Consider the following 11,074-nt stretch of genomic DNA (forward strand, 5'->3'; position numbering starts at 1 on the left):
GAAGCTGTTATAGCTGTAAAGGGTGGGCCAACTCAATATTGAACCCTACGGACTAAGACTGGGATGCCATGAAAGTTCATGTGCATGTAAAGGCAGATGTCCCAATGCTTTTGATAATATACTGTATTTGCAAAACTATGCCCAAAAACTTTTATTTGTAATTAAAATCTTCAAAACTCTTTAGACTTTGTCTTTGTATTGACTAGCTGGTAAGTGTGCTGTGGAATCCTTTATATTGTATTGATCATTGAGAATGTAGACTACCCAATCAAAAGAGAATGAAGACATCACTTAGAATGTAGCCTATCCATTCACTAATGACTGGTGACATCACTAAGAATGCAGCCTATACTCACTAGAGTTTGGTGACATTCTTGAGATCACAGCTTATTCATTCACTGTAGACCAGTGACATCACTGAGAACGAAGCCTACCCATTCATATCACTGAGAATGCAGCCTACCTATTCACTAAACACTGGTGACACCACTAATAATGAATCCTATCCATTCAATGCTGTCTGGTGACCCCACTGAGAATGAGGCCTATCCATTCACTACTGTCTGGTGACATCACTGAGAATAAGGCCTATCTATTCTCTACTGTCTGATGGCATCACTGAGAATAAGGCCTATCGATTTACTAGTGCCCGGTCACATCACTGAGAATGCAGCCTATCTATTCAATAGAAACCAGTGACATCAATGACAACGCAGTCTATCCGTTCAAATTTCTGTAAATGCAACCTATCCATTCACTTTTGTCTGGTGACATCACTGAGGATGCAGCCTATCCATTCACTAGACAGAATTTACCATATCTCTCTACTTTTGAACTTGAAAAATAGGGACAATTTTTAAAGGGGAAAAATGTGACACTTCACACCATGGGGAAAAGAAAGTGTGGTCAGCATAAAGTGGGTGTGGTTTAAAGATATACCTATAGCAGCTTTGATGAGAATCCCACCTGATACTGGAGGATGTATTATAATAAGTACAGAAACACATCCAAGCAGGTATTGTTTCAATAATAGAATTATGTATGTATTTGTTTTAATGTCTATCTCAGGTCAGGAGTATGTAACACACAAATTACCTTGGACAGGAGTGGTTGCCATACAGTTTACAGGTGTCAGAAATGCATAACGTAGAGAGTGCAGGGCTCAGAAGTACATAACGCTTAGGTCAGTGGATAGACTAAAATAAAAAAATACTCCCTCCTTCGAGCCCGTATCCTGCCTTCCTCCAAGCCCATATTCCACCAGTGCATCTCCACCACAGCCCAAAATCCACACTCATTACAGATTATTCTCCACAACCCTAAACCCCCCTCCTAGCCTGTTCTCAGTACAGACCCCACAGTGTAGACTAACCCCACAGCACAGTCCCCCTTCCCTCCCCCCAGTACAGACTCCCTCCTATTTCTATCCCCCTAGTACAGACCTTTCCTCCTCCAGTACAAACCCCCTCCCTCCCTTCTCATACAGATCCCCCCTCTAGTACAGGTGCCTCTCTATACACCAGTACAGACACCCCTCCCTCCCACCAATAAAGACCCTCCTCCAGTACAGACCCCCCCCCCTCCAGTATAGAGCTCCTCCTCTGCAGCAGTTCAGACCCCTACAGTACAGATGTCTCCATCCCCAATAGTACAGACCCCCTACAATATGACCTTCCTCCAGCCCCTCCCCAGTACAGACCCCACCCCCTCCAGTAGAGACCTTTTCCCTTCAGTACAGTCCCCTCCCTCCAGTACAGGCCCCCTATCTCCCCACCAGTAAGGACCCCCAAATGACACAATCTGCTTGTTCATATGCAAATCTCATGCTAGCGGCCTCAACTTTTAGGGGCAAAACATTTGTGGGACACAGCTCCTGTACACCTGACAGCAAGAGTAAGGTGAAAATGTGGGACAGTCTCTAAAAAACTTGGACTGTTGGTAGGTATGTCAGTGACATCATTAAGAATAAGGCCCATCTGTTTAACAGAGGCTGGTGTCATCGCTGAGAATGCAGCCTATCCATTCACTAGAAATTGTGAAATCACTGAGAATTTAGCCTAATTATTCACTAGAGACTGTTGACATCACTGGTAATGTAGCCAATACTTTGACTAGAGGCCAACGGCATCCTCAAAAAAGTGACTAATCCATTCACTGTTGGTGAGATTGGTGATATCACAATCAATGCAGCGGATCTATCCGATAGACACTTGTAACATAACTTATATAGTGGCCTATTTATTCAGTTGAAACTGGTGGCATCACTAAGAATGCAGTCTCTTGTCACTAGAGATGGGCGACCTATATGCATTAAAAACATTATAAACCACTTTCCAGAGACTGTTCACAAGTCTTTCAAAGAGGCTAGTTTGTAATTCATGATTCAAAGCTATGTCTAGCTATTTATGACTGTAATTTTCCTTTCCAGTAAATTAGACCCACTGCCAAACCACAGTGGTCAGACTGAGGAATTTATAACTGCAATGTTTAAAAAGACATTAGTTGAGCGCTTGATCAGACTGTGGAGTCAAGTTGACAATGATAACTACTCTGAAACCAACTGTCATCCACTCAAGCCCTCAACGACTCACCTCTATTCTCACGCCAGGCCAAAGGATGTAAGTAAGAATAATCTAACAGAGCCGAGGCTATAAGAGCCAGAAAACCCCTTTGATATGCTGAAATAGTATATTTTATAAAAGGAAAAAATTGATCAGATATCACAAGAAACAAAACAAATCTACAGTGGCCTTGAAAACTTTTTGGCTGCCTGAAATGCCACAAAATGACAAGGTTCACATAATAATTTATAAGTAGACTCTGAAGATGTGAAGTCATCTGCACATAAAAGATATATACATACAATATTTATATCCCTTTATACCACGAGAAATGACAGGCAAGTCCATAAATGTACAGTTTCCAAAATAGAAGAATTGGCATCATTTAGAGTCAAATCATAATCGAGTGACAGCAGGGTAGCGGACTTGGTACACAGCGATGGCTGTACAGCATTCTTCAGTCATCTTGGAAGAAACTGCATAGTAAACAAGTGTCCACCAAAACTACAACATACACCTCCACCATGAAGCCTCGTGGCACAGGCTACGTGAGTGTAAAGGCGTTTCGAATCGTAACCGCGTTTTGAATCGCAAATCCTTTTTTGTCAAACCCTGAGGTTTGACAAAGATGGATTTACCCTTTGAAACACGTTACCACTCCTTTCCACTTATGTCGATTATGCCACGAGGCTTCACAGTGGGGGTGTATGCTTCGGTTTTGGTGGACACTTGTTCACTGTGCAGGTCCCTCTAAGCCAGCTGAAGAATGCTGTACGGCCACCGCTGAGTATTAACCCTTTGATGCTCTACCCTAGTCTCTGCTGTCACTCGATTATGATTTGGCTCTGATGATTTGGCTCTGATAAATCTTTTGGCTGACACTTGTTTACAATGCGGGTCCCTCTAAGACAGGTAAAGGATCCTATACAGTTGTCGCTGTGTACTACCTATTTGATGCTCTACCCTGGTCTCTGCTGTCACTCAAAAGCCTTAGATGTAAGTGCGCTTTTTTTTTTTTTTTATAAATGTTAAAGCGTTTCTAACTTGGATTCTGTATACTTACCTTTCTCTCTACCCATGGCTTCAAATCTAAGGCCGCGTACACACGGGCGGACTTTTCGCCCAACTTTGTCCGTCAAACAGTTTCGGCAAACAGTCCGCTCAAAATTAGCATGGACGGACATGGCCACACACGACGAACGAACAGTTTGCTGAAACCGTGCGCGATGACGTGAACGGCACGTACGACGGGACGAAAAATACGACGTCCTATACACTGCATTATAACTTTCGGCGTGAAAATCCTTTCTGAGCATGCGCGCAACTTTGTTTGACGAACAAGCCTACACACGAGCGGACTGTTCGCTGAAACAAGGTTTCAGCGGACAGTTTTACGGAATTTCCGAAAAACCTTGTTCGTCAAACTGTCCGCTGAAACTGTCCGCTGAAAGCCCACACACGAGCGGACTGTCCGCCCAAACACTGTTCAGCGGACAAAGTTGGGCGAACAGTCCGCCCGTGTGTACGCGGCCTCACTGCTTTTCTGATCTCGGCCATTGCAAGTATCTGCGACAATAAGGCTAAAAAATCTTGAAAAAGGGACATCAAGGGACTTAAAATTTAAAGCTTAACTCTTGGGAAATTTCAAAGGTACCCTGCTTCTCCTGCACTGCAAGGGTTGAATGCTTATTTTTGTCTAGAGTGCCAATAAAAAGCAGTTTTACTTACCTTATTGCTCAATTACATAGGCTCTCCTCTCCCTACAACCAGTCCCCTGAAGGTGCTTCTCTTCAGCACTTCATCAGTCTCAGGCACTTTGAGGTTCTGCATGGTAAGGGAGGACACCAAGGGCCTGTCCGCAACTTGAGCACGGGAGGGAGGAGAAGAGCATCAGCTGCTGAGTAAATCAGGGCTAAGGTACGAAAAACTGCCTTTGATGGTACCTTAAACTATGGTTGCCACCTCATCCCTTTAAACCAGAACACATATCTGAAGCTAATTTAATGCAGGTAAGACATTAAGTGAGTTTAATTACCACCCTAATCAGCCACAGAACCTATGAAATTAACCCTTTAACGTTCTGCTCCACCGTTTGGTAGTGACAATTTTGAGTCACGCTAACTCATTGAAAAATGTTCGGGTTTAAAGAGATGAGGTGGCAACCCTACCCTAAACAAAAATGGGCATCTACTGTAACCTTTGCAGTGCGGGAAGAGCCCCAACTGCATTTTCCCCAGAGTTCACTTCCTAAGCCTGAAAACATTGATTTAGCGACGTAGTAGGTAGTAGTCTTTCATATATAAAAGAACACATAAAAGTTTGCCATGAATGGTGAATTTACATCAACTACAGTAATTCCACTCTTTAAAAGTGTATCCCCAGTCTGGAGTTTGAGTTATTTTTTGTAGCCTTTACCCTAAAATATTTTTGATGCAACACTTTTATAACCTTGCCTCTCCAGTGGTGCTCAGTTTGGTGAGCACCACTTTCTTCTTAAAGGGTAAGTCCAACCAAAATTGATATATTGTTTCTTAATAGATGCTTTGGAGCTAAACCACTGGACAATTTTTATATCACTTGGGGACTTTATTGGTGATATCTCCCTGCTGAATTTGTTTAATTATATTAGGGAGAGTTTAACAGGAGGAACTTGAACACACAAAGGCGGATGGGGTTACCCAAAACTCAACACAAAACATATAAGAAGCCATGGGCTGACTCAGCCAACCAGGCTTCACGTAAAACAAAAATTAAAAATGTAACTATATGAATTACTTAAAAAACATTTTTATTAAGTAATTAATATATTCATTAATTAAAATAACACAATTGGCACCACGGTATCATTCATTTTCACCTCTATCAATCTCAGCCCTGATTGCTTAAGTAATAAGCACACTCAAAGAGCTCAATAAAAATGTGCCATAAAGACGGCATCATTCCTTTTTTTTTTTTTTTTTTTTTTAAATCGAAGCAGTTTTAAATAACATAAAATGCCTGAGGCTAACATAATGTTATGTAAGGTAAAAAACCTCTCTCCGATTTCCGAGCTGTAGCTTTCACATTGGTAACAAAAAAAAAACACATAAAGTTAATTAGAGAGTAATTGCATATCACAAGAGATTGATATATCATCTGCTGGTAGAATTTCTGGTTCTACGCCAATTAAGAGCAAAGTAGAGAGACAGAGAAAAGTCTTAGGGGTCAGCACTGCAGACCTGCTGCCGTCACTCACTTCATATGTATTTTATGAAGTCTTTCAAACCGCTTATTAATTTATAACGTTAATATCAGAAGTTAGACGGAGCTCTTGGACTGCTCCCTCCTGCTGCAAACTACAATCTAATATAGAGACCGTGATCGGCAAATTAGTTTAATTGAAACTTTCAGATGTAGGTAAGTTCATGTTTATTTACATAGTTTCGAGGCGTACATGGAAAGATGAAATGTATAAAAGCTTAAATACTATAAATACATTTAAATACAGAGATCTTTGGTAAGTAGGTTGTCTGGGACTATTGTCCTTGGGTATTACAGGGTCTTATTACCTAGTCATTTATTAGTGAAGGTGATGGCTGGGCACAGCCTGGAAGACAAAGTTCCTCAGGGGCGGGTAAACTCAGCTTGCTTTTATTACCTTATTATTTTTCACTGCTTGTTAAGCATAAGGTCTCATGCACAAAAATGCTTAGCAACTTCTGTATGATGAGACATAAAATCCCTAGAGCTTCCTGATGCCCAGGGAGCCATGTGTGGGTGGGTTCAGCATGATGCGGCGGCAGTAACACACACTGAGTCCAGGTGCAATTGAGAAAACGTGTATTGAAGTAGAGGCAAAACAGTTCACAATAAGTCAAGCAGAAGAAAGACTGACTGGGAACATTCACGGATGGCAACAACGTGTAGCAGAGCAGATCTCAGCCGAGCTGACCTCAATCCGGCTGAAGGGGCAGAATGTGGCCTGGCCAGTCTGAGCCCAAGTTGGGAGGCTTCCAGGAAGATGAGTGGATACCAATGCTTTCCCCACTCGTCTGGAATCTTTCTCTGCTGCTAATACTGTCCCTGATAGACGGGTGACCTGTCCCTACACTGTCCACTGTCCACATGCTAAAACCATGCCAAACCCAGGAGCCAGGATCTGCAAGGAGCCATGATTGCTCCTGAAATGAATATTCCCAGAATCCCTATCGGCTTTAACAGATCTTACGGCGTTGTCCTGTTGTCATCTAAATGGCAGTTCCAGCAGCTTACTCTTCAGCAGCGTCCGTAGGCTCCCAGTGGCTTCATCAGTCCCAGCAGTGGTGGTTCTCCCCTCCTGGTTCAGAGGTCCTCCTCTCATGCTAGGAACCAGCTCTCCAACTCTCTTGTGAGTGCACTACTATTGTTTTTATGCTTTAAAAATAAAACGAACTTACTTCACGATATGGCTGTCAAGTGCCCCTCTTCCTTTTCTTTTGTCTTTAAAGTAAAACTATAGGCAAAACTTTTCTTTTCATTTTGAATAGAGTAAAGGAGGGTTACAACGCCTGTCAGGATTTTTTTTGCCATGTGTGTCCCATTGCAGAGATTTGCCTTCACTTCCTTTCCCAAAGCCAAACAGGAAGTAAGAGATCTATACAAATGAAGGTAATTCACTGGGGACCTGATGTGCCTATTGCAAGGCGGCTCTCCTATGCAAAATCACGACCCGCTCCCGCTGTGATTAGACACAGCGGGAGCCAATCAGCGGGTCCAGCGGACATCGCGCCCATTGTTCCCAAGAGAAGCAGAACAGCTGTTTGCCGATGTAAACAAGGCAGATCGCCTTTCTGTAAGAAGGGAAGGTAGTGATCCTGTGTTTCTGCTAAGCAGGAACACGATTCTCTGCCTTCCCACGATACAAGTACATCTTCCACAGTTACAAAGCACTCCCTAGGAACACATTTAACCCTTTGATCAACCCTGATGTTAACCCCTTCCCTGCCAGTGTCATTATTACAGCAACTGTGCATATTTTTAGCACTGATCACTGTATTAGTGTCACTGGTCCCCAAAAAAGTGTCACTTAGTGTCCGATTTGTCCGCTGCAATGTCACAGTTCCGCTATAAATCTCTGATTGCTGCCATTACTAGTAAAATAAAAATCCTAAAAATAGTCCCTAGTTTGTAGAAGTTATAACTTTTGGGCAAACCAATGTATATACGCTTATTGGGATTTTTTTTTTTTTTTTTACCAAAAATATGTAGCAGAATAGATATTGGCCTAAATTGATGACTACATTTTATTTCTTACTTTTTTTATTTGATATGTTTTAGAGCAGAAAGTAAAACAAAAAAATATGTTTTTTTTCAAAATTGGCGGTGTTTTTCTGTTTATAGCCTAAAAAATAAAAATTGGAGGAGTGATCAAATACCACCAAAAGAAAACTTTATTTGTGAGGAAACCAGGACATAAGTTTTATTTGTGTACAGTGTCGCACGACCGCGCAATTGTCAGTTAAAATATCACTGTGCAGTATTGCAAACAATGGGCTGGTTATGAATGGGGGCTCAAGTGGTTTTCACACTGCTATTATCTCTAATGCATGGGCAGCCCCAGTGTGAGAGGAGTCGAAAATATATTTGAACCCTCACCTTGTAAAACACCCCCATTTCGTTTAAAAATAGAAATGAAAGGAACAATGTTTGTGTATATATTTAAAGCGGAGGTCCACCCTAAAGTGGACCTTCCGCTCATTGGAACCCTCCCCCCCTCCGACGCCACAATTGGCACCTTTCAGGGGGGAGGGGGGTGCAGGTACCTGTACTGTACAGGTATCTGCACCCACTTCTGGCGTAGATTCTGCAGAAGCTACGCCCCTTTCCGCGGGAATCTACGCCCCTTTCCGAAGGTCCCCCGGCGCCTGCTGGGAAACACACGGATCCCAGAGACAGTGGGGACCATCCTTATTGCGCAGCACGACTCGCGCATGCGCAGTAGGGAACCGGGAAATGAAGCCGAAAGGCTCCACTTCCTGATTCCCATACCCAAGATGGCGGCGGCAGCACCCGAAAGACGATCGAGAGATCGGCTTCGGGTGCCAACATCGCGGGCGCGCTGGGCGGGTAAGTGTCATTATTTTAAAAGTCAGCAGCTGCAGTATTTGTAGCTGCTGGCTTTTAAAAAAAAAAAAAAAACGGCGGACTCCCGCTTTAAAAAAAAAGACTTTATAAACAAGTTTTTTTATTTAAAGTATATTTTTATTTTTATTTATTCATACTCTCTGTTCTCAGCTGCAAAAGAAAAGTGGAGAGATGGGGTGGAAACTGCAGTGGGGTGTGTTAGCAAGAGGCAGAGAAATAGCAGTACACTGGTCTTTCCAGTGAATAATGTGCAGTTGGGAGTGTCAGCACAAGTCTAACCACTGGATGATAGGCAGGCTATTCTCCAAGCACAGACAGAAAACTGACCATGCTGGGATGATAAGCTTCTACATCTAGCATGGTCAGTTTGAAATAGGAAAGCAGGGGGGCTGGCAGGATCACCAGTTATTTCACACAAATACAAAGAAAACAGTGTGATTTTTCACTCAAGTACATGGTATAACAGGCATATCAGGAATATAAAATGTTAGGGTAACAATTACTTTAAGGCAAATCACCCCTAAGGTACAAAGACTGCAAATAATAAATAAATGTAAATAAATCAATAAAATAATGACAGAGGTTCTAACCCTTCCCTACTATGCAAAATAAAAAAACTCAAGTTTTGGCTTGAGGTACAGTTGCCCTACAACCACGTTAGCAAAATTTGAAGCTTCACCTGATACTTCATTAATGTGTCCTGAAGATGATGCGTAACTTCACTCTTCATGTCTGGGTGGTGGAGCATTACTTGTAGTAGTCTAAACACTATTTTGCAACATTTTATAGGCAATGCTGTCTTTTGTTCTCCACGGCTTTTCTTGGCAGCAGAGCAGTCCAGCCACAAATATACTGCTTTAGGCCTCTTTCACACCGACGTCCCGTTCAGGCCCGCCTGTCAGTTTTTTAGGCGGACCTGAACGGGTGCTCCATAGAGGTCTATGGAGCGTCGGATGTCAGCGGTGACATGTCCGCTGACATCCGACCCGCTCCGATCCGAAAAAGTGTAACGGAGGAAAAAGCTATTTTTCCATCCGTCTGCGGATCGGATCGGATGACGACGGGCACTGCGGTCCGTCGTCATCCGATCTCCCATAGGGGAGAGCGGCGCTGTGACAGGTCCGTCCCTGCGCAGTGTGCAGAGACGGAGCTGTCATCTCCCTGCTCAGCGGGGATCGGCGGAGTGATCCCCGCTGAGCAAACGGACATCCACGGGGCGGATCAGAACTGATCCGCCCCGTGTGAAAGGACCCTTAGTATCTCCTCAGTGTCCAATGCCATACCATCAGTTTTTGATCACCAGTTCTCGGGAAAGACATTGTTTAACCACTACAATACAGGGCACTTTCGCCCCCTTCCTTCCCAGCCCAATTTTCAGCTTTCATCGCTCTCGCAATTTCAATGACAATTGCGCGGTCATGCTACACTGTACCCAAATGAAATTTTTATAATTTTGTTCGCACAAATAGAGCTTTATTTTGGTGGTATTTATTCACGACTCCGTTTTTTATTTTTTGCGATATAAGCGCAAAAATGCGGAAATTTGGAAAAAAAAAATAATTTCTTTTTTCTATTTTAAAAGAAATCCAATAAAATCAAATTTTGTCATTAATTTAAGCCAAAATGTATTCTGCTACATGTTTTTGGTAAAAAAAAAATTAAGTGTATAATAATTGGTTTGTGTGAGCACGGACATATGTACGCAAATGATCATGTACAGATGTGTGCAGGTGATCACGTACATATGTGTGCAGCTAATCATTGGGACATGTGATTTTAGTGGGACATGTCTTTTTATTATTTGGGGACATGTGTGTTTTGGGGACATGTGTGGTGACATGTATTTTGGGGACATGTGTGGTGACATGTGTGTTTACAATGTAGGTTTACACTAGACTGGTGATCAGTGAGTAAAAAGCTGTAAAAACAGCTCATACTCACTGATCATCAGCCGGCTGCAGCGATCTGCTCTCCTCTCCTCAGCGATGACTTCCGTGTGAGGAGAGGAGGAGCCGATTTCCTAGCAACCGGCTGTTTGTTTTGATCACATGACGGCTGTGATTGGACACGGCCATCATGTGATCAGGAGGGTCAATCACAGAACCCTCCTGCCGATCCGAGATGCGCCGTGTCCAGGTGACACGAGTTCCTGAATGTCCAGTCAGAAGGAGGCGGCTCCCACCCGGCCGTATTTGTACATTGGCCGGATGGGAAGTAGTTAATTACAATGCCTGTTAATTGCCTGTTATCAGATATATCAGTCTGGATGCCACACTTCGTCAAGCTCAATCTATCCAAAACTGAACTTATAATTTTTCCTCCCCCATATGCCCCTTTCCCTTCCCCTGATCTCTCTGTCAAAATCGATGACACAACTATAAACCCATCCTCACATGGCAAGGTTCTAGGTG

The sequence above is a fragment of the Lithobates pipiens genome, unplaced genomic scaffold (assembly GCF_037356315.1).
Source record: "Lithobates pipiens isolate NorthernLeopardFrog02 unplaced genomic scaffold, aLitPip1_a1.2 Scaffold_1, whole genome shotgun sequence".
Lineage (NCBI taxonomy): Eukaryota > Metazoa > Chordata > Amphibia > Anura > Ranidae > Lithobates > Lithobates pipiens.